This window comes from Lycium ferocissimum, chromosome 1, assembly GCF_029784015.1.
Source record: "Lycium ferocissimum isolate CSIRO_LF1 chromosome 1, AGI_CSIRO_Lferr_CH_V1, whole genome shotgun sequence".
NCBI lineage: Eukaryota > Viridiplantae > Streptophyta > Magnoliopsida > Solanales > Solanaceae > Lycium > Lycium ferocissimum.
The window spans coordinates 37,868,440-37,890,713 of record NC_081342.1 but is presented as its reverse complement, the minus strand read 5'-3'; the positions used below and the strand labels follow the sequence as shown (position 1 = coordinate 37,890,713).

Here is a 22,274-nt window from a genome sequence, read left to right as displayed (position 1 = left end):
TTCCCTCATTTCATACCATGTCACTCGAGGACGAGCGATTGTTTAATTGGTATCTAATGTAACGACCCATTTGGTCGTTATTGTGTTTTTACGTTTTTGCCCCCGTTGACTCATCCCCAAGCCTTGTTAGTACTATTTTGATCCACGGGAACGGTGGCATAGTTCCCTAGGCATTATTTTGGGTTTTGGAATTACTTTCAGAAAATTTGATCTTAAAGCGAAAATCGTTTGACTCGAAGTTGACTTTTGAGTAAACGTGCCCGTAAACGAATTCCGACAGTTCCATTAGGTCCGGAGGGTGATTTATGACTTATAGTGTCATTGGTTTGGTTCCCGAAGGGTTCGAGTGTGATTTGGGTCATTGGTTGAGAAACTAGCTAAGTTAGAATTGAAGTTGACTACGGTCAACATCGGGTCAAGATGATCCCGTGTCGGTGTTTTGAAAGTTCCAATAAGTTTGTATGATGATTTTGGACATGTTCACAAAGTTTGGTTAGATTCCGATGAGTTTTGGATAAGTTTGGGCTGTATGGTTATTGTTTTTGATTTCGACGTCGATTTGAGCATAAAAGATATCATATTGAGAAAACGGCCTTTGATTCGTGTTTCGACTGAACTATTATATCCGTATCGTAATTTCGGAACCATAGCAACTGAAATCATCAAGTTTTGACAGCGTATGAGATATTTACAGTCATTTTACTAAGAATTGTGTTGCTAGATTTTTCATATTAATTACGAAATTGCCATTGAATTCGTATATAAAAATCTGCACTATTCCAAATATTGAAACCAACATATCTCCTTCATTATAAGGTCAAATGGAGTCATTCAAAAGCCTAACTTGACTGGAATTTCACACGGAATCCATTGGAGGCATCAAAAGCAAGTTTTGGAATCGTTTGGCACCAAAAAAGAGGCAGAACAGCTGGGCGTTTTTGCTATTTAATGTTGTTTGGGTTTCTCTAATCTTGAGAGCTTGGGTTTAGGAGAATTCAAGGATGTTCTTCAAGTTTCTTCCATTGGGTAAGGTCTAAACCATAATCTAAGTATTTCCTTTGATTCGTTCCCTTGGTTTAAGCTTTAATCCATGATTTCTAAAGTAGGAAATTATGATTTTTCATGAAAGAAGGTTTAATGAGTATTTCTTGAGAAGTTCATAAAATTAGTTAGACTTCCTAAGTTGCATTGAATGGTGAAATTGATTGGGTTTATGCTAAATTATTATGTATCTAAGGTTGTTAATCATATACCTTCCATTATTAGTGATGAATTCTTGAATTTAAGAGTTAGGGTTTATACCCAAAATTGGGGTTTTTGCTTGGATTTCGAAATTGGATGAATCCTTGAGTTAATTAGCAACTAATTGATGGGTTTTGATCACCTAGTGTTTAATTGGATAATTTACCCCTGAATTTTCCGTTTTGACATTGTGGGTCCCGTTTCCTCAAATTCTAGGGTTGGGTTTTGACCTGAATTGAATGATAGCAATATAGGTATCGATCCTCATGATTTCTAGTCTAGATTTCGAATATCTTGATCTTGAGGCAAAGAAGAAGGGAAAAGCGAAGGAGTGATTGTTGGTGTTTTGTTGTTCGGCCATCCAGGTAGGTTATGACTTACCCTTGGTGAGACTCCGTGTAGCGAAGCAAAAATTTATATTTTATTGTCATAGAAAGCATGTAAACCTTCGGGTATGAAGTTGGGTTGGATATTGTATTAGGTTTGGCCCTGTTGTGTGATTGGGACAAGCCACCCCGTTGTGTTGTGATTGAGTTGTCCTATTGTTGTGGGCTTGAAGCCGCATAGTTATAGTGGATATTGGAGACTATTGAGATATCTTGTTCATGATATTGTGGTGGCCCACTTGTTGGCATTCGATTTCGGGGATATTGTCTTTATATGACTTGTGTAGTCTTCTATGATATTGTTGGCGTACCCATGTTTGGTACTTGTGATATTGATCTGATTATTCATGTTGACTCATACATCGCACACATTCGCATCTCTCATGATTTATTGTTGAAACATTGTTGATACTTGATGAAACACCGTGATGAGCTGAGCTCAGTTTGCATGAGAGTGATATGAGTAGTTCGCTATCCGATAGTTGTCCCGGAATTGTGGATTGTGTGCTAGTGATGTGAGTAGTTCGATGTCCGATGGTTGTCCCGGAATCGTGGATTGTGTTATGTGAGAGTCTGATGTCCGATAATTGTCCCGAAATCATGGATGAGTGAGTACATGGACTTCACGGATCCCCCATGGGTTGTGCTACCGGAACGTCGATACTTCCGTCCGGTGTACATGTGTACACTGCATTGGCATTCTTACCGCATTGGCATTCTTACCTGATTGCATTGCATTGCATCTTGGCTTATATTGTGATGATCCGGTGTTTTACTTGTGTTGTTGTTTTCGGATTGGATATATATTGAGACTTGACATATTTGGGTTTAGATGCTTCAACCTAGGTGATGACGAATACTTGTTTCTCATTATGTTTGACTTATACTTGTTGATTTATCTGCCTATCCTCCTTTATTGTCTTAATTATGTTAGCTATACTTAGTCGACCGATGATACCTACCGTCTTCGTGGTTTTGTATCGACTTCACACTTCTCGCATTCTTTTATGAATGCGACCTGTGTCGATCTACTCTTTCTCGTGGCCGATAGTCGCCCCAAGAGTTTCTTAGAGTCTACAGGGTGAGCACGAGACGTCCGCCGCCTTGAAGATTCTTCTTATTTATGTCTTATTTCCTATTTTGAGACATATTCGGACTTGATGTATTATTGATATTACAGACTTGTAGATTTTAGTTAGATGCTCTTGTATGACCAGACTAGATACTGGGGAGGATTTCATTTACTTCAAAGATTTTTTTTATTTATATTATAATTGTAAGACTTTCGTTACGACGTTTTATAGTCTTCATATCTATGGAAAGAGGAAGCTAGGAGAGGATTCTAAACAATTCTATCGAGCCGAACAACATTTTACTTCTTCCGCTATTTTCTATTATTTGGGAATGTTGAGTTAAAGGTTCACCTATCGAGGTGGGAAAGGTAGGTGCCCGCACGACTTAGTGAAATTTGGTCATGACATCCAAGATGATTCCACCAACTATTCTTCAGAAATCACACACAATACTCCTTAGGATTAGGTTTTTGGTGAATGGAAATAATGATTCGAAGTTGGAAAAAAATAAGGTTTCTTATTCAGCGATCATTGCTGGGGGAAGGGAATTTCGCTTCCGCGATTCTGCCTCAGCAGGTACTCGTCCGTTGGGGCACACTTTATTAAATGATTCGAATTTTCGCTTTGGCGAGCCAGGTCTCGCTTGGGCGGACCCGTAGGGGCGAGACATCAGAAACCAGAAAATTTCTGGTCTCAATCCAAAATTCTGACATCTACCGGGACCTTCCAGATACAAATCAAACATGTAGACACAAGTAAAATCATGCTATGAACCCATCCGTGACCTCGAAATTTACAACGGAGGTCACTTTGGCTCGGTCAACCCCTAAACGGCTAAAATTAAGTTTCCAATCAAGTACCCAAAATGCATTTGAAAGCCTCGAGAACCGAACCAGCCACTCTACCAAGTCATAACGACCCTCCAGACCTCACGAAATTAACGAATTTTTGAAAAAGTCTGGTTCATCCAAAAGTCAACTATTGATCAAATGCTTTCACTTAAAGGTTCTAATTCTTTTAACTTTCACTAAAAATGCCCAAATACGTTGGGAACTAGGTCGACGGGGTAATATGATCAAAACACGTATAACGACCGAACGGGTCATTACACATTTGCGCTAAATGTCCATGTTTTCTTTTACTTCTGTTGAAAAAAATGAAATTGGCCAAAGCCTGTTTCTTCGTACCCGCAACCCCCGAACCACCCGAACTAATTTTCCCTTTTCTTCCCAAAATCAAATGAACCCCTATATAATTTCAATCTTTTTGTGATTTGGGTTCAGATCCCCAACGCCTCTCGTTCTCTCTCTTCTGTGGTTGCCAAAAACAGCAAATACGCAGGCCAAGCCTGCTATCTCCAGTCGCTGCTTGTCTAAATTGGGCAAGAGCAATAATTGCTCTTGCCCTCTCACACCGTCACCACCGTATCTCAACTCCGAAAAAGGATAAAATCTTTTCTCTTTCCTTTTCCTTTTTCTGCACAGCAAGGATGAGTTCTTAATGAGTTTTGTCTTATTCATGATTTTTCATTAGTTTTCGTTGAATCACAAGGATTCAAGAGGAATCCCTTCAAAACTAGAAGTCCCACATCGTTTGAAAACACGAAAATTGAGGGGTTCTATATATAAAATCCCATGCCCTTCAAGTTGAACAAGTCTTTTCGGAGCAAAAAACTCCAATATTTTAAGTCTCAGCGAGGAATCCAACTTGAATTGGAACCCTTCCTTAGTTTTCTTAATTTTTTGGATTAGATTTAAAAGTTTTTATCTCTCTTTGTGTTTGTGTTGCTGTGTACAAGTGTGGAGGAGTTCAAAAGATCCCCAAGTCCATTCTCGACCAAGGCTGCCCGAAAGAAAGGTAATTTTATTTTTGCATTTTTTATGTGATTATGTGTTTTATGTGTGAGTTTGGTCCATTTGTTTTAGTTACTTATTGATTAGTTTAATTTGTGGTTATGTAGCTTACTTTGTTTACTGTTAGTTTAGTTGTATGATCTGCTAAAGAGTAATTAGTGTGGTGATCTTATGGGTTGTTAGGATAGACTTTATGTTTTTCTGTGTTTTCTAGCTAGGTTAGTAGTTTAAATATTTAGCTTAACACAGCAGCATTTCAATAACTTAGTCATGATCTAGGTGATTAGGTAGTAATGTCATGATTGTTTAGAATAGTGGGCTTGTTTAAGTAATTATTGGATATGTACTATGCTTAACCAAATATATGATTGCATGTTTGGATTAGTTGGGGGTTGCTTCATATGCTTAATTTCAAGAAAAAACTGTATGGTTAAGCCCTGTGTTGAGCATCATTTAAATCTTTATGCGCTGGTTGAATTGATAGGTATCTGGATTCTATGTAGAGGGTAGAAAAAGGATCAAACAGTCTGGTACCATGAAGATATGTGTTTGTTTACTTCCAAATGCTTATGTATGTGTGAATAGTAATGAATATAAGCTAAGATAGGTTCTAAAAAATATGATTTAAGTTATAATATTCGTAGGATCTCATTCATTTGGCCCGTGTATGGATTATATCTTTGGCTAAGTTGAGTGACATATGTAATTCTCATGTGAAACTTTCCAAATTCGTAAAATACATGTCAGAATATGATGAGTTAGATTTAGAACACATTTACAGCAATACCCTTATGTCCCTTTGAGCCAAACCTGACTTGGGAAGATGTTTAGAGTAGCTAAGTTTTAGTTATTAATTTTGCCTAAATAATCTGATGATACTACTCCCACCATTTGGTTTAATGATGTTCATGATAAGAAACAATAGGAGAATAGCTGAAAGTGGATTGTTCCCTTTGTTATGTGTGACCTGCTGAGCTCAGTGGTTTGAAAAAAATGTTTTTTCATGTGTGTCTTGGGATAATCTGTGTTCATAATATGGATTACTTTGTTCTATTAGTGCTTTGGTATGGTTGCAACTGTGGCTCTACCCTTTTAAAAGACAAAAGAAGTTTGTCAAACTATGTTTTACGCTTAAGGTGTCACTAGATCACCATATTCTCATTGAACTTGGAACCTGAAAACTTCAAATGAGGATGAAACTGTGAGAGTAGATTGAAGCTACAAGAATGTTCTTTTTTTAATCTAAAGCATGACTTATCCCCTTTCTCCTTTCCCCTTTGGATTTGCTATTGTCACTGAACCTAAATGGCATGCTAGAAATGACTTGTGTCTATTCCTATCCATTCTCTGCCTATTTGATGTGGACTATATGTTTGGTTAGATGTTCTGTATCCTAATGAGAACCTGTGAACCTCCAAATGCCTAACAAAAATTCTTCAAAATGCTGTAACACATGTGTCATCTACATTTCCCTTCTTGACTTATAATGGACTGAGTAAATAAATACAGAAGTGTTGAAAATTAAGGATTCGTCAAGAACATGATCTATTTCTATTCATTTGTATATGAAAGAGGTGTCACTTGTATCTGTGAAGGTATGGAGTGATTTCCTAGGGCCATGAGACTAAGAAGAGGCTTTGGGTAAAACATAATCAGCTTTATCTTGGTTATTCTACCTGTCGGGGTTCCTCCTTGCTGTCTCATAAGGCCATGGGACCCTCTACGGGTGTGTTTAGGTGTTGAATTGAGAACCTACTAAATATCCCATGTAATTTGACTATGTACTCTCTGAGTATGAAACACTAAGTTGGCTAACCTCCTTGTTAAATTGGACATCTAAGTAGTATAGAAATAAGATTCAAAACATAGAAGTAGAAAATGCATGACCTAAATTTTAGTTGCTGCTTGTGTTAATTTGTAGAACTTTACGAACCGAAATTTGTAAAGAGTAAGGAGGTTTGCCCTGTTTGGTTATTGTTTTGAAGCATGACTCGTGCCATAAGCTTCAGGGTGTCTGAGTATGCTTATATGGGTCTGGATTTAAACTTGTTCTTGGGATTAAACATGATTCATTAACTTGTCTCAGCCTTAATCCATAGTTAGTAAAACCTAGCATGGATTATGACCAATTTGCTTGAGTCTGGAATCTATTAATTTTTAACTAGTTCAGTGTACAATTTGGTGTCAATATGATAGAAAGAGATCTGTTAGTTCATGTTAAAATTAAACAAGCATGCTTAATCACATATTGCATATGCATACCTTTTGTCGTTGTCAAGAAAAAAGCTGTGAGAATTATGCATGTGTTTCATCTCATCCCTTGCATCATTTGTATACTGGATTGATGTGTCCCCTATCTTTTGTCTATGTTTTGTGTATTCCCTTCCTTCCTTTGCATAAAGAGTTTGCTGCCATAGTCTAATGATACCCTTGAATCTTAATATGTGACATCTGGATATTGTGAGATATTGAAATTGGTGCATTTTTTGAGTAGTGAACATATGTTTGGATAAGTAAGATCATATCATCTCATTTCCATTGTTTATGTTATGGCCTCATTTCCTTTAGGTAAGAGTAAATATGCATATTAATATACCCTGAATATACTTTCAGATAAACAGAGGTATATACATCCAATATACCTTGAGTATATAGAATGTATATTTATTGTATATCCTAGTATATTTTGAGTAAGTGTGATTATTTTACGAGTATGATAAGTATGGTTGTTCAAATATTTCTTCTTCTTCCTTTCTTAAGTTGATATCCCATGATATTACTAGTACTAATATATAGAAATGGGAGTTGGGGTGGGACTAACACTGCACTAATTTATGGTACCAAAAGTAATATGAATGGTACATTATGTTCTCCCATCTGTTTAGTACTGTACAATGTTTGACCTATTTCTGTTATAACACGTGTATGCTCTTTATTTTTAAGCAAAACACGTGCAATCCTCTTCTCTGCCTCTTCATTCCCTCTTACTGTACAATGTTTGACCTATTTCTGTTATAACACGTGTATGCTCTTTATTTTTAAGCAAAACACGTGCAATCCTCTCCTCTGCCTCTTCATTCCTTCTTTCTTTTTCCTCTTTTATTGCCTTTCAATATGATCTACTACTCTTATTTCTTACTCGACCATTAACTTCTTAAATTGTGGGAATATGAGAATCTCTTTCGTTGAATTGAAAGAATTTTCTATTGAATGGAAGATGATTTTACATTAACAAGTAAAGGAAAAAATAAATCATTTATTACTTACTTTTGATACTAATTCAACCAACCCCAATCTTTTTACCCATTAACATCTTAGAAGATTTCACAAAACCTTTATCACTTAGTTTTCGACTTTTCGGGAATATCTTAGCTGATGAATTAGTAGTTGTTGTTCTTGTTTCTTTAGTACCTTTAGTGGTTCCTATACCTGTTATGTTCCTTGGATTATTTACAAGCGGGATTCAAGCTCTCATTTTTGCCACTTTAGCTGCGGCTTATATAGGTGAATCTATGGAGGGTCATCATTGAAATATTAAAATAGTCTTTTTTAGCTTAGCCCAAAGCTATGTATAAATGTATATGGTGGGTGGCTCAAGAGAATTACTTAACTTAGGGAATAGAATAGGGGAATATAAATATACAACTATGTTAGTTTCCACTTTTTAACTACTCCCTCCGTTCACTTTTACTTTTCCACTATTTCTTTTATAGATTTTCATTTTTACTTATTAATTTTACATATCAAGGTAAGACCAAAAAAAAAAAAATCCTATTTTACCCTTAGTATTTATTACTCATTTCAAATCATTTTTTCAACTCCAATACAATTATGCACCATTTAATAGGGGTATTGTGGTAAAATACCTATCTTAATCATTGTTTCTTAAATAGCGTGAAAAGTCAAATGTGACAAGTAAAAGTGAACGGAGGGAGTACAAAATTACCAATTAACTATGATAGGGTAAGTTCAGAGTTTTCCGATGTGCAATCTCAATTGTTGAAAAATAAATTACACTCCTTAACTATGCTCCATCTTTTCTCATTAAATGCAAAAGTTGTGTATGGACTATGATGCCTTATACTTGAAGATTCCACGATTCTGTTAAACTTGGAGATGTATGTTAGTTCCTCCGATCGAGGCAGATCATTTCGATTGCGTGTGCTCATGGGTAATTTTAAAATTCATGAAATTCAATTGCATTTAGTTCTAAGACTTGGCAAGGTGAGGAATTGAAATTTTACTTCTATATAAGATGTGAAATTACCTCTCTTTGAGAGTAAAGTATCTTAATTGTTGTATAGGAAAGTGAGTTTTTAAGCATTTATAAGCTGAAATATTAGGAGAGGAACTGCCGAGCCATTTGATGTTTTGTGTTATAGTTTGAGCACCCCAGTATCGATATTATGTCATTTTTTGCATTGAATAGTGTATGCTTTAGTTTGGCTTTAAAGATGGTTATGCATTTTGCTACTTAAAGTGCCCAATAGTAATTACATGTTGAACTAATTTTATCGCATCATAGGTGGTTCATTTTGTCTCTTCCTCCAAGAAATGTATTTATATTCATGAATGTCCAGTTTATTTTTGACAAATTTTATTTATAAATATATCTATAAAAAAGTTATTTGTAAATATTTACACACAACTATTCAATACATCTTTTTCCTTTTGTCTTTTGATATGGGAGGACTTAGCAATACTTACTAGACACCTGCATGCAGTGGGTTTAGGTTCATTATGTCTTATAATTCTAAATATCAATTTTGAAGTTGGTATACATTACTCCTTCTATACCAATATACTCCTAATTTAACTGGAATTAGGAGTTGAGGGTGGAGATGAAAAAGGTACCCGGGCTCAAGGTTTTTTAACTAAAAATGACATGTTCATAGTTTAAAAGACCATAGCAGCAAATCAGTGATACTTGACACTTTATTTCTCAAATAGTTTAATATTCAAAAGAAGATACCGTTGGTTAAAGATTTCCAAGAAAAATTTGATTGTGTTTTGAAAAGTTGAAGGACAATCCATATTATTCTTTAGAGTCTAATTGTGAACATTATTTTTGATCATATCATCGAAGGAGTGATAAAATGATGATTGTGGCCTAAAGTAGAATGCCGTTTTTGAAAAATGAATCTCTCTCTGACTATTTATGGTGTGAAAACCTTCCGTTCTTGATTGTGCTTGCTATCTCTAGAAGAATATGTGACTGTACAGAGGACAATGAAGAAGTGATAAGTAGAATGTGGAAGTGCGTAAGCGGTGCAAGGAAGTAAGATGTGGAGGTGTGTAAGTAATGCAGTTATGATATTTTATTATATCTGAAATATGTTTAATGCATTTCTTCTGATTCAGGTGTAGTTAGAAGTTTGGGGTGAAGAGCTCTTTGTGTAGTTACAGACTTAAAGCAGATGAACAACAACAAGAAGAGGGGTGATGAACGACGAGGTTATGACACCAAATTGGTAAATCACTTAAAGTGGTTGGCACACGCTGTGAATGGCTAACTTACTTTCAAACATGACAGCTTAATTATAACAGTGCAAGTTAGCAGAGATCTTTAGAAAATGATCAAGCAGGTCTTGTGGTGAAGGTTCGACTTCTTTGACTAACTGCTTTTTTGATTTGGTTCATTGTGCCCCTGTTTTGATCATCTATTGATAAGTAACCCTATAGTGGAGAAATCCAACCTTTTGATTTAATTCTTTATATTTTGCTTTAATCGTCTACCGATAATGACTGATGCAGAATACAAAGGCATTTTGTTAGTAAGAAGGATTGTTATGCTGATTTGGAAGTTTTTGATCGCCTCAGTGTTCTAGATTTACAGGTATAGATAGATGTGTCATTTTCTTTTTAAGTTGCTTCAAACAATTTTTGCTTTAACCACGTGGAATCTTTAATCGAGTATTAAACAACTCCAGAGATAAACATGAAGATCACTATTTACTCATTTTAAACCTCTTATTTAATGGAGCAAAACCTGGAGGTAGTATATGAATCCTAATTGTTCCAAAATACATCGCATTCTGCTCTCTTGCTTTGTCGCTATTATATAAGTACTTTCAATTTCCCTTCACAATATTTTTTTCTCATGACCTATTCTTTATATCATTTCTGCAAATTTTTGTGTTTCATGGATACAATGCAGATAAGGAGACGGCCTTACAAAAGACAAGAAGCAAAGAGATACAGTAGCTAATAGGGGTGGGCGTTCGGTTTTTCGGTTCGGTTTTTCAAACTTCGGTTCGGTTTTTTCGGTTTCGGTATTTTTAAAGTGGACACCGAACACCGAACACCGAACCGAATTAGTTCAGTTCGGTTCGGTTTCGATTTTTTAATTCGGTTTTTTTTGGCATGGGCCTGAAATGGGATATTTTCTATAGATGTCACTTTTCAACTTCAATAATAACATCTATAGATGTTACTTTTATTATTATTATTTTTTCGGACTGTCGTACTTTGCCTTTCTTTGAGCCGATGGTCTATCGGAAATATCCTCTCTATCTCCACAAAAGAGGAGTAAGGTCTGCATACACTCTACCTCCTCAAACCCCACTTTGTGGGATTACATTGGGTATGTTGTTGTAGTGCTTAAATAATATAGTAAAAATTGGCTACTAGGTAAAATTAGCACTCCATTAGGTGATCATTGATCCAATCTCCCATACATAATTCAAGTTTTGTATTGTAAAAATTTCCAATGGACTTTATTTATTGCTAAACAATAAAAGATTATCGCTAATTTTATTTAACGATGAAAATCGATAATGAATTATCAAAAAATCATGTTAGCTAAAGATATTTAGCAACATATTAGCATCAAAATCCATAGTTATCTTTTTTCATTTTTGTTATTATGGGAATATTCTCCTAGAGCTCCGGATCGTGGCATTCTTTTTCCAACTCATCCATAATAGTATTTGATGCGTTAGCTAACCAAAGCAATTTGCTATAGTTTATTCTTTAGCAAATTAGTGAAGAAAATTTAGCAACCAAGACAAGTCACTGACCAGAAAATGCTTTATAACAGTAGCACTGTAGCAACAGTAGTTACACTGTTCGGTTAAACCGAAAAATCAAAGAACCGGCGAATCGGAATTGAACACCAAATTTGTTATATAAAAAAAATCGAAACCGTACCGGAACACTGAAAAATCGAAACCGAAAAATTGAATTAATTCGGTTCGATTTTTCGGTTTTCAGTGTTTATGCCCACCTTTAGTAGCTAATATATCCAAAAGAAGCAAAGAGATACAGTAGCTAATGTATCCAAAACATACTTTGGCATCAATATATCTGCAAATATGTATAGTTTTGTGGTATATTCAACATCTCTGTAAATTTGATACCTAATGCAACTTTTATTGAATAATTGTTACTCTATACGTTCTTTCTATTATGGCATGTGCTATATATTAACCATCTGGTAGATTCAATCCAATTAGCTTTATGTTTCTCTACGTACTAAATTTTTGTTCTTTTTTGTTCTTTACTGCTATCTTTCATGACCAAATGATTATGCAAGTCATCCAAAACTGACTACCGCTTGAAAATGTAAATTGAGCAGTCATCCCCATCTAGTATATATATTACTATTACTTTATTATAGAAACGACACTTTTGGTGGGACAAACACAGCATTAAATCATTGTACAAAAAGCAATTCAAGTTGTACTGTAAATGGGACAAACACTGCATCCCATGCTTTTTATTTTCCTCTATTACGGTGACACGTCTGTTTGACTTTTCCATTGTTGGCTACATTTGGCTTCCACTTATATTTCCCCTGCTACTTTTTGGCGACACGTGTTTACATGTGGTGTGGGATAGCTAGCATGGCCTAATATAAAGAGACAGTGCTGAATATTTATTCTCTTCTCATGTATATATGAATGCATTTTAATTTTAATTTTTTGATACATATTTATTTCTTTCGTGTATTTTTACTTATTTACTTTTGACTTTTCACGATCTTTAAGAATTAATAAATAAAGTACTCGCTTCGTCCTCTATTACTTGGTCACATTACTAAAAATATATATCTAAATTACTTGTTCATTTATAAAATTAAGATAAAATTTATTAAATCTTGGTTTCTATAATATAGTAATGTCTTTGAAAATAGTCAATTTTGGTAGAATGCATTTATTGGAGAGATACAGGAGTAAGATAGTGAAATACATCTTTTATTTATGATTTCTTAAGGGGCGTGTAAAAGGAAAAGTGGCATGTAATATGGGCCGGAGGGAGTATATATTTTACCATAATATTCATACTTATTGGTGTAAGTCTCAATAGCTTTGGAAAATGATTTGAAAATGAGTAATTAATGTGAATGGTAAAATTAATAATAAGAACAAAAGATAAAATTATTAAATCTTTCCTGGTGTCGTTTCTATAATATAGTAATGTTTTTGAAAATAGTCAATTTTGATTAGAATGTATTTATTGGAGAGAGATAGGGGAAAGATAATGAAATGCATCTTTTATTTATAATTTTTTAAGGGGCGTACAAAAGAAAAAGTGACAAGTAATATGGGACGGGGGGAGTATATATTTTATCATAATATTCATATTTATTGGTGTAAGTCTCAATAGCTTTGAAAAATGATTTGAAAATGAATAATTAATGTGAAAGGTAAAATTAATAATAAGAACAAACTTTCTCTCGATATGTTAACATGGACAAATAAAAGTGAACGGAGGGAGTGATTTTTATTCCCGTTTTCTTTCTTTGTCAATACTTTAAACGTGAAGAGAGGACGAATAATAACAATGTAAATTTATACCAAAAGTTATATACATTGTACACTTTAACCAATTTTTTTTTTTTTATCTTATTTGGACATATGTCATCGTATTGAGTATTTATTCTTCTCATATCAATACTTTAAACGTGAAGAGAGGACGAATAATAGCAATGTAAATTTGTACCAAAAGTTATATACATTGTACACTTTAACTAATTACTTTTTTTTATCTTACTTGGACATATGTCATCGTATTGAGTATTTATTCTTCTCATGTATACACATATACACTTTAATTTTAATTTTTCTACACATATTTATTCCCTCTGTGTACTTTTATTTGTCCACTTTTGACTTTTCACGTTCTTTAAGAATTAATAAATAAAGTATATATTTTATCATAATAGCCATATTTATTAGTGTATAGTCTCAATAGCCTTAGAAAATGAATTAAAAATGAGTAATTAATGTGAAGGTAAAATAAGAAGAAGAATTTCTTTCTCTGGATATGTCCACGTGAACAAGTAAAAGTGGAAGGGAGGGAGTGACTTTTAACCCCATTTTCCTTCTTTGTCAATACTTTATTTGTTTTACTTTCCTTTGCATTCTCTGATTATTGTTTTTACATTTATAAAATGTATTACTTTATATTTTTATTTCGAAATTAAAATTTGGTGATTTACGATATAACATATATCTTTCTAATTTTGATTTCTTTGTAATAATTCTTTTTATCTATAATTGTTAATATAAAATATTAATAATATATTTTTTAATTAATTTAATAAAAATATTTTATTAGTTTTGCTCTTAACAAATTCAATATATACAATAATGATTCTTATGTTTGAATCTGAACAGTTAGTTAATTGGGATGGATATCAACCTATCGGTATACATATAAGATATTAAAGAATTTAAAAGAAAAAAAATCTAGAATTAAAATATTACTTTTTCCTCATATTTTTACTAATTTTCCTTTTCACATCGATGAACAACTTTCATTGTCATGACAATGAGAAAAAAAGTCCGACTCTTTTCATCTCAAAAACTTAATTCTATCATATGTTTTTAATTTTTAAACTCCATTTTCTAATTATAATTAAAGTGATAGTACATGGTCCATAAAATATATAATAACAATTAGAATATTTTTAAAAGTTATTTTTAAAATACAAACCTTAAAGATTGACTAATTAAAATGAATAAACATGTTTGATCCGTGCATCGCACAGACATATATTGCTGGTAGAAAAGAAATGACAGTTTGTCTACACATTTACTGTTTTACCCTTTCAACACGTGTACCACTTGTTCTACATACAGCAGGGCAATTCTCTGTCTCCTCTATCACTTACTATTCCATGTCCTTCCTTCAAAATTCTCTGCAAATTCCTCTCTCCTCCCTTATCACAAAGTCTATCTAAACAATAAACCCAAACGCTTCACTCACCGCTTCTAACACACTGCCAAAAATGGGCCAAACTCATTCAGACAATACTCAACGACACGAATTGCAAGTGACGGAATTACCAGATGAATCTCAACCATTCACCTGTGAAATTTGTATCGACCCAATAAAAAAATTCAAGAATCAAAATCGCTGTGTTCATCCTTTCTGCATAGACTGTATTGTAAAATACATCTCCGTCAAGATTGAAGACAACCTTGGCGAAATTCCGTGTCCGTCTTTACATTGTACCCAATTTTTGGACCCAATTCTTGTCGGAATCTTGTGGGTCCCCAGCTGTTTGTTAAATGGTCAGACATGTTATGTGAGTCCGCTGTTTTAACGTTGGCGCAGTGTTACTGTCCGAATAGGAATTGTTCTGCTTTGATATTGGATGAGTGTGGTGAGAATGCGAAGCAATCACAGTGCCCAAATTGCAAGAGATTTTTTTTTTTTTTGCTTTAAGTGTAAGCTTCCATGGCATGCTGGATTTCAATGTGAAGAGAGTAGGGAATTGAGGGATACAAACGACGTCGTTTTTGGTGCTATTGCTGAGCGTAATAAGTGGAAGAGGTGTCCTCAGCGTCGTCACTTTGTTGAACTTATTGAAGGTTGCAAAATTGTTAAATGCAGGTTCGTTTTAATTTTGCTTTTTCTTAAATAATTTTTGTTATCCTTTGCTTAGGGTTATATGTTACTATAGGTATATGAAAAAATTAATCTTGAAAAAGGCAAGACAATTAAAAAGCATAAATTTATATATATTAAACCTTCTGGGGTTTGGATTATATGGGAGTTTTGATTTTTGCACATTATTTTGGTATTAATTGCAAAATTTTGTGAACCCTATAGTAGTAGTTCTTTCATTTTATTGAGAGGAATTTGGGAAAAACATGTTGGAAGTATACGTAAGTGAATAGAAGTGTGCTTCTTTTTTGAGATGGCTGAAAAATTCAACATGGTATTAGAGCATATAGAGGTTTCGAGTTTCACTACCACCCATGATCAAATATAATTTCCACGTGCTTGGCTGGTGAAAAAGAATATCAGGCCGCCCCGAGGGGCAATTTTGAAGACATCACTAAATAAATAAAAGTATGTTCTGTTAAATCGCTTAGTATGTTCTGTTAAATCGCTTAACAAGACAATCATGCAAATGTTTAATATTGGAATTGGTGAGCAGGAGTTTGGGATTGAAGCACAGGTAACTGATTGATAAGGTTTTAACTCCTGGAGAATGTGGACAGAAAAATCAGGATTTTGGGCTTGCATTTAGCTATTATAACCAAATGAAAAAAATGAAGATTGTAATATTGAACCCTCCTACTGCATCCATGGCTTGATGGCTCCCCCAAAAGCTGCTGCTCGGCAGCTGAACCCTTAGCTATCAATGGTAAAGGTTACTTAATAATCTTGTCTCTTAATGTATACAGAGTTAGTAAATTTTAAGGCATGTATATCTTCTTTGTGGCATTCCTGTATCTGCTTAATGGGACTTGAAAATGGTGCAATATTGATTATGTGAACCAGGAATTGCCTATTACTGTATTTTCACAGATGGATGAATTGCTAATATCCTGTTGATTAGTGAGCTTCAAACTAAGGCATGAAAGACTTATAATCCTTGCAATATAAACGTTCTACAATGTTAGGCTACAACTATGAGTTGTCTGTAGAAGCATTCAGTAGTTTTCTGAGTGTTGTAAATCTTCAATATGTGCACTGCACTAATAAATTGTACGAATGCTGCATAAAAGAGTTGTACAAAAAGTAATGTGATTTGCACTTTAAACTATTGCTTTATCTCACACGTGACACGTCTATTGCGCTTCTCCTTTAGTGACACCTGTTCTGACATTCTTACTTGTGCAACAACTGGATTCCACTTCTCTCCAATTCACTGATTTTCACCTTTCTCTTTTTCTGTATAGCTACAATGCTTTTGATTGAATTCAACTTTTCCTTCTTCAGTCTTTTCCTGTTAGGTAGCTTCTCTATTTCCGTATGTTTTCTTTTCGCTTATTTCCATTTATTCCGATAACACAAGTATGAGATTTGCTTACGATTTGAGGTCTGAAATTCAACTTCTGCTAAATCTCTCTTTTTATTTTTTTATTTTTTTTTATCTGTATGCAGAATATAAGTCAAGTGTAAGAATTTTCGGTTTGCTTCGTTATGATGCTTGCTCTGTTTTTTTTTTTTGTCTTCCTATTTCCTCACCTGTTTCTCTATTCGATTCTCTGACATTCAGGTGATGAATATAGGTTGGGGTTTTCCTGGCCCTGCTTCATTATTATTAGTAATCATTTTTGGTATGTGTATCTTAGTTTCCTATTCTTTTGGATATAGTTTCTAGCTAAGATTTCTACATGCATGTTTTTAACTGCCTGATTTGCACATACATCGTGTGTTTTTTGATGCATTTAGCTTTGTTACCAAGTGATTAGCGCAGAGTTAAACCGTTCTATGAAAATCAACAATGACTCTGAATTTTGAAGTGGATTGTGCATCCAAGTTGTTTGATTGTATGCCTCAGTCAAATCATTTGAAGTTTCATGTTGCCATTTTCTAGGATAATCTGTATCAGCAACTGAGAAAAGTTCCTTTGACGAATCAACTTATTTTAGAAGTTTTTTTCCCTTTTCTCTTTCTCTCTACCAGACCTCTAATGGTGATCTCTCTTACGTGAATATTTTAATTTTGTATTTAATCCTTTTTTTTGACATTGCTTACAAATTTCGAAAGGAGGAGGATATTATAATTCTTAGCAGATATTTTCACTTTTTTTCCTTTGTTCAAGAAGTATATTGAAGCTTTAATCCACTACATGCATGGTTCTTAATAGAAATTTATCAGAATAAGTATGATATGATGGGCACTCCTGAAATCATTTGTATCAGTCTAAAAAGACTCCAGGCAATGAGATTACAAGGTCGTGAGTCTAATTAAAGAATTGTCAATGAGATGATGCAGGAATTAATAGAAATCTTCAACAGGGAATTGTGTTATGTATACTCTTTCAAAGTGTTGAATTTTTCTATTGATGCGGGTTATGGCTTGACTCTTTGTGTATTGTTGTTCTTCTTATGCCCCTTTAGTTTATATTTTTGTTTAGGAGTTTGAGATATTTGTTTGAGGTTTGAAATTTGGGGGTTTAAGGGTGGAATTGTTCTCTCATTTCACAGATGGACTAAGCAATCAGAAAGTCACCAAGATTATTCTTACAGTTCAAACAACTCATGAACTAGAGGTAAGTTTTGTTCTTTCCCTCTTTCAGCTTTTAGGTATAGATCCAAGGTGATTGATCAATACATTTTCATGAAAAACTTGGGTACGTTTTATGGTTTTACCTATGAAATAGTTTGACTATAATTCATCTACCTCAAAGTCTAATTTGTTAATGTGAGAGCTAATATCACCACATCAACCAATAGGAAAGACCACAATATTTTTTCACTTCAGTTTTAAAATCGTATTCATACTCTGAATCGTTTGCTAGGTTCCTACTATGTTGATTAAAAAAGAGCATGTCCTTTAGTGAATGCTATATTGTTGCTAATAGCCTGATGATCAAAAGGAAGCTCAAGCCCTACTTTCAATTTTCTTTCTAGCCAAGTACACGTGAGTATTGGGATATAAATGTCTAATCTGTGAGGATCATGAGTATAGAAAAATATAAAATTATTGTTTCTTTGTGTCCAATTAAGTGTTAGAAGGGAGAAATTCAATTTTAAAGATATAGATGTGCTCTCTTAGTTTTCGCCTTTTACAAAGAAACTGTGTTCTATTTTTTAGTTAAAAAAAGCACTATATCTTCACATTTATCTTTTTTGTTTTTTGCTAATATCATTTTCGGAACTTCAATTCTCTCTTCAAGATTGATTTCAGCTTTGTTGGAAATGAGAGTTAGTTTCACTTCCGTTTTAGGTTGACTAAAATCTGTCTTAGCTTTTCATGTCTGGGAAGAGTTGAATCGATGCCAGCATGTAGTTTTCTTATAGGTGTCACTGCATTTTTTTTAAAGATAAATGTGAAGTTGTGGAGTTCTCCCTATTCTTTTTGATTTAAAGGTTATTCGTCTGATTTCTTTAAGTTCATTGAAGTCATGGATTGTGGAATGAGTTGTTCTTCGAAAACTCCTAAGTGTTGCTTATGGAATGAAAGTCTTTTATCTGTGAAAGATAAATAGTTTAGATGAGCTGTATTGCTGAAAAATGACAATGATAATTTAGTAAGCATATAAATTTAAAAGTCTCCATTCGTCCTTAAAGAGAGTAGAATATGATGTGAAGTAAATTTTTCCTCTTAGTGTAGAGTTGAGGTTAGTTAAAAGGATTTTGTGGAATTAATTTTCAGCACTGCATTATGTGTTTAAGTGACGGTTCTGAGTTTTGTCATCAAAAGAAGTGATGGTTCTGAGTGTTGGATTTTCTATTGGAACTTTTTCTTTATTAACCTTAGCAAATATGTAGACTTGAGGTAATGAGGTTGTGTATTCTGGTGATGCAAAAACTTTTGAAATGCTTTGCTGCAAAACTGACACCACATTACAACAGACAATCTCTAACTGGATTTAATCGCATATTTAGGCTTTGGATAGTGCATTTTCCTTTAGCTATGTTTGCCCTTTGTTGTTTTTTAATTGTCCTTCTGCCTATGTGTCCTTTACTGGTTGCAGCGCGGTAAAAAATCGTCGAGAGTAATTCAAGAAAAGAACAGCAAAGAAAAGCCTTCACTAAGGACAAATTATGTTATTCTTTGGAGTCATCATCAGAGGAGTGATAAAATGACAATTTGTGTCTTAAAGTAGAATGTAGTTTCTGAAAAATTAATTAATTAATTTTTTTTTTTTTTTTTTTTTAATTCTTATGGTGTGAAACCCTCCGTTCCTGATTTTGTGATTGTTGTCTCTAGAAGAATATGCGACTGTACAGAGGAAAATGAAGGATTAAAAAGTAGAATGTGGAGGTGTGTAAGTTGTGCAAGGAATTAAGATTTGGAGGTGTGTAAGTAATGCAGTTATCATATTTTATTTTATCTGAATTTTTTTGATGCAATTCTTCTTATTCAGGTCGTAGTTAGAAGTTTGCGGGAAGAGCTCTTTGTGTAGTTATAGACTTAAAGAAGATGAACAACAAGAACAAGAAAGGCGATAAATGACGAGGGTTACAACACCAGATTCGCAAATCACTTAAAACAGTTGGCACACACTGTGAATGGGCTATAACTTATTTTCTAACAATACGTTGACAGAAGTGCAGGTTAGCTAAGATCTTTAGAGAAACATGTTTAGTATTCGTACGTATGGACGGTTTTCTGATAATAGTTTTACATGGGACCTAAACTAAAATGATCAAGCAGGTCTGCTGGTGAAGTTTCTACTTCTTTGACTAACTGTTTTTTTTATTTGCTTCATTGTTCCCTGTTTTAATTATCTATTGATAAGTAATTCCGTAGTGGAGAATTCCAACCTGCTGATTTACTTCATTATTTTTTGCTTTAATTGTCTACTGGTAATGACTTGATGCAGAATACAAAGGCATTTTGAAGTGGTGGTGATCAATCATTAAGAAGTAAGAAGGATTGTTATGCTGATCTGGAAGTTTTTGATTGCCTCAATGTTTTAGATTTACAGGTAAAGTAATGTGTCATTTTCTTTTTTAGTTACTGCGAACAATCTTTGGATCAATTATTTAGTATTAAACAACCCTAGAGACGAACATGAACAACACTATTTACTCATTTCAAACCTTCCATTTAATGGAACAAATACTGGATGTAGTATATGGGGTACTGAACCAAAATGCCCAAAAAAAAACAGTTTCGACCAAAATACCCCAACAAAAAAAAATGTTACGAAAATGCCTTTAGCGATAGAAATTATCAAGGCTTAAAGTGTTAACGGACACGGCTCGATATCTCCTATAGCGCAAGATAATTCTTTATGGCCATAGTGTTTTTTCTTTTTTAATTTCCTTTCTTTTGGTTAACCCTTCTTCGTTACACTTTTTAACGTACTTTGACCATAGATTAATCATGCTTCGACCCCAAAATTTCAATATTTTATATAGAACCCTACTTATTTTTGTGCGTTTAATTAGGTAGGATCAACACATCAAGGACACACAAAAGTTCGGATGATCGTTTTAGAGGTTGAAAAGTGCTCGAACGCCATTTTCGTTCAAGGATCGGTGACATTAGCTTGAAGTTCTTTACGAATACTTAAATTTGTTCATTAATAATTAATCAAAAGTTAGTCAAAATGGCAGCGTTCATGCAAAAAAAAAAAAAACTTAATTAAATTGCATCATTCATAACCTTGAGGTAGATGAAAATACTTAACACACTAATTCATTCATTAATAAGAAACCCATGATATGTTAAAAATACAACCACAACATTCTTGAAAAAAACTTAATACTTAATTTAATACATCAATTAATGCTCTTGAGTTGATCTTCCGCCACCACCGCGAGACGTGCCACCACAACTAGAGGTACTTCCACCACTAAAGTTTGCTCCACCCCCGAGAGTACTTCCACCGCGAGATGTAGTTTGACCACTATGCCGTAGGGACACTGCGCTTATCATGACCAACATAATTGCAAAATGAGCATTTTCGAGTGTATCTCCTGGAACATCCATTTCATTATGAATACGTGAGTATGCATTCTTTAAGAATTTACGGATAAATGCTTTATTTGCAACCATTGAAAATGGATGCGGTGGCCAATAATTCTCACTACCAAGTGGATAGAACCTTCCAAAGATACGTTTTTGCATAATTTTCAACCGTATACTCCTCGCCCATGTAAGAGGAGGCGTTTTTTCCTATCAGGATAAAACACTCAAGGCGTGAGAACATGGTACGTGATATGATTGCCACTTGCCGCATGTGCACGTTCTTGAATCTCACAAATTGTGTGAACGTTACCTCCTTTACCTTGCGCACACTTTGTGAGTTCAAATATGCGCTGCAGGTTGTCCATCCGATCATGTTTTTGAGCCTTATATTTGTGGTACTCGAATAGTTTTAACGGTTTTGACATCCATCTTAGACCTTCCGTTGCGTACGTGCTTTTGCCTCTTTTGATCTATCGACGAACCGCTCCACAACCTCGCTTAAATGTCATTCTCACCATTGCGATGATTCGGTAGTCCCCGTCGCGCATTTCAACAAGCCATTGAATGACTCAGTCAAGTTGTTTGTTGTCGCATACCCCATCGTCTACCTTCATCCTTGTGTAATGTCCATTTGTCTTTATCAATTATTTAACCAAAGGGAAGGCTTCCTCATTCGCCCGCCTAATAATGTCCATTTGTGTTAAACTTCTTCTCCCGACGCTCCGTCATACCGCCCACATCCAATTACAAAGTGTTGGGATTCGATATGCCTTTTGGAAGTTTGCCTTTAAATGCCTTAAACAATAACGATGGTAGACAAAGGGTGGTTGCCACACTTCGCAAATTGAACATATTGTGCAATATGCCAAGATTTCTATCTCGATATC

At 34.2% G+C, this 22,274-nt stretch overlaps 1 long non-coding RNA gene and 1 pseudogene across 1 annotated transcript; both read left to right on the top strand.

Moving 5' to 3' along the window:
* The first annotated feature begins 3,869 nt into the window (after positions 1 to 3,869).
* Positions 3,870 to 20,404, top strand: LOC132054302 (uncharacterized). The gene is made up of 3 exons (XR_009414243.1): positions 3,870 to 4,558; positions 19,678 to 20,024; positions 20,294 to 20,404. It is a non-coding gene; the product is annotated as an uncharacterized LOC132054302 (long non-coding RNA).
* LOC132060500 (E3 ubiquitin-protein ligase RSL1-like) lies at positions 14,789 to 15,874 on the top strand (annotated as a pseudogene).
* Positions 20,405 to 22,274: the final 1,870 nt, after the last annotated feature.